The 2,717-nt window shown below is 57.7% G+C and overlaps 1 pseudogene; it reads right to left on the bottom strand.

Annotated features, from left to right (window-relative positions):
• On the bottom strand, positions 1–639 carry LOC145967705 (small subunit ribosomal RNA; annotated as a pseudogene; the record flags this gene model as incomplete).
• Positions 640–2,717: the final 2,078 nt, after the last annotated feature.

Raw genomic sequence — 2,717 nt, 5'->3', positions numbered from 1 at the left:
ACTTTAATATACGCTATTGGAGCTGGAATTACCGCGGCTGCTGGCACCAGACTTGCCCTCCAATGGATCCTCGTTAAAGGATTTAAAGTGTACTCATTCCGATTACGGGGCCTCGGATGAGTCCCGTATCGTTATTTTTCGTCACTACCTCCCCGTGCCGGGAGTGGGTAATTTGCGCGCCTGCTGCCTTCCTTGGATGTGGTAGCCGTTTCTCAGGCTCCCTCTCCGGAATCGAACCCTGATTCCCCGTTACCCGTTACAACCATGGTAGGCGCAGAACCTACCATCGACAGTTGATAAGGCAGACATTTGAAAGATGCGTCGCCGGTGCTAGGACCGTGCGATCAGCACAAAGTTATTCAGAGTCACCAAAATAAACGGTGGACGAACGGCGAGCCGCCCGCCACCGATTGGTTTTGATCTAATAAAAGCGTCCCTTCCATCACTGGTCGGGACTCTGTTTTGCATGTATTAGCTCTAGAATTACCACAGTTATCCAAGTAAATGTGGGTACAATCTAATGAACCATAACTGATTTAATGAGCCATTCGCGGTTTCACCTTAATTCGGCATGCACTGAGACATGCATGGCTTAATCTTTGAGACAAGCATATGACTACTGGCAGGATCAACCAGGGAGCTTCGTGTTCGGTTACGCGCTCTCGGGAGAGCGGTAACTCGCGAGCGAGCCCACGCCTCGAGAGGCGAGGACCCGTCGCGCGCTGTTATAAGCTCTCTCGCCGCCGCCGGCCTTCGTTGGCCGGTCGGCGAAACTCTGTACTCTGTATTTTATGAAAATCGTCTTGGCGAAATAGCCAAGCGTTTTCAAAATATCATTCGTCTCCACAAAACTTAATATTATAATACACAAACTGCAACACGTGCATTTTATATAAAATGCTCTCTTTAAAAGATCATTGATTCTTATTCTCCCATATATAATATAAACGGCACGGTCGCGAAGACCGCGCCGATTCACCCTGACGCTAGATCGACGATGCCGATTGCTTAGACGTCGAGGATAAATTTGTCTCTATCGCATGCGTTTAAGGCACGCGTAGTTTTATTTCGCTATGGCGTACAAGGCGAGCGGGAAGAGAGAGATCTCTCTCCTCCGCCACTCGTATTCGTGGAGTAAGCGTTCGGTAAGCGCGACGACTCAGCTGCTTCCGTCCAAGACGAGAGCGAATCGCGCGGCCAACACACCAGATGCGTGCGCGCCACATAAGAGCCATTCGGTCTTGCGACACCGACTCGTGGCAATGCTGTGCTTGTAAAAAGTGTGTTTGAGACGATTCGCGAAGGAACGAGCCGCCAGAGACGCGCAGAACGCGCTCCGGCCCGTTTCGTTCGCGACCGACTCGTTTAGACGCGCCGAGCGCGATGTACCTCTTATAGTACCCAACCGACGTCCCAGGCGGTCGGCGACGCACGGTCGATAGGCCGGCGGCATACGGGCGCGATCGCCGATAGACGCGAGTGCCCGGGACGTGTTCGGAGAACGAAGGCAACGTTAAATAACGACTAAAGTTATGATTTTGCCACGATTATATATATTAAAAATTTATTCCAAATTCCGGGCGACACCTACGAAATAAGCCGCGAGCGGTACTTACGAGACCGCTCTCGGGCGGTACCTACGGCCTCGGCGCGCCACGCGACGCACCAAGCCGACTCTCGGCGGTACCTACGACGCTTAGCCGGGCGGCACCTACGAGACCGCTCACGGGCGGTATCTACGACGCGTGGCCGGGCGATACCTACGAGAATGCTCTCGGACGGTACCTACGACGCGTAGCCGGGCGGTACCTACGAGAGGGCTCTCGGGCGGTATCTACGACGCGTGGCCGGGCGGTACATACGAGAATGCTCTCGGGCGGTATCTACGAAGCGTGGTCGGGCGGTACCTACGAGAATGCTCTCGGGCGGTATCTACGACGCGTGGCCGGGCGGTACCTACGAGAAGGCTCTCGGGCGGTACCTACGGCGTCGGCGCGACTCGCCACGCACCAAGTCCGCTCTCGGCGGTACCTACGAAGCGTAGCCGGGCGGCAACTACGAGACGGCTCTCGGGCGGTATCTACGACGCGTGGCCCGGCGGTACCTACGAGAATGCTCTCGGGCGGTATCTACGACGCGTGGCCTGGTGGTATCTACGAGAATGCTCTCGGGCGGTATCTACGAAGCGTGGCCGGGCGTTACCTACGAGAATGCTCTCGGGCGGTATCTACGACCCGTGGCCGGGCGGTACCTACGGGAAGGCTCTCGGGCGGTACCTACGGCGTCGGCGCGACTCGCCGCGCACCAAGTCCGCTCTCGGCGGTACCTACGAAGCGTAGACGGGCGGCACCTACGAGACGGCTCTCGGGCGGTATCTACGACGCGTGGCCGGGCGGTACCTACGAGAATGCTCTCGGGCGGTATCTACGACGCGTGGCCGGGCGGTACCTACGAGAAGGCTCTCGGGCGGTACCTACGGCGTCGGCGCGACTCGCCACGCACCAAGTCCGCTCTCGGCGGTACCTACGAAGCGTAGACGGGCGGCACCTACGAGACGGCTCTCGGGCGGTACCTACGAGAATGCTCTCGGGCGGTATCTACGACGCGTGGCCGGGCGGTACCTACGAGAAGGCTCTCGGGCGGTACCTACGGCGTCGGCGCGACTCGCCACGCACCAAGTCCGCTCTCGGCGGTACCAACGAAGCGTAGCCGGGCGG

This window comes from Camponotus vicinus, unplaced genomic scaffold (genome assembly GCF_025532165.1).
Source record: "Camponotus vicinus isolate PSW18456_S1 unplaced genomic scaffold, iyCamVici1.0 SCAF_24, whole genome shotgun sequence".
NCBI lineage: Eukaryota > Metazoa > Arthropoda > Insecta > Hymenoptera > Formicidae > Camponotus > Camponotus vicinus.
Note: the sequence above shows the minus strand (reverse complement) of the source record. Positions and strands in the feature narration are given on the sequence as shown.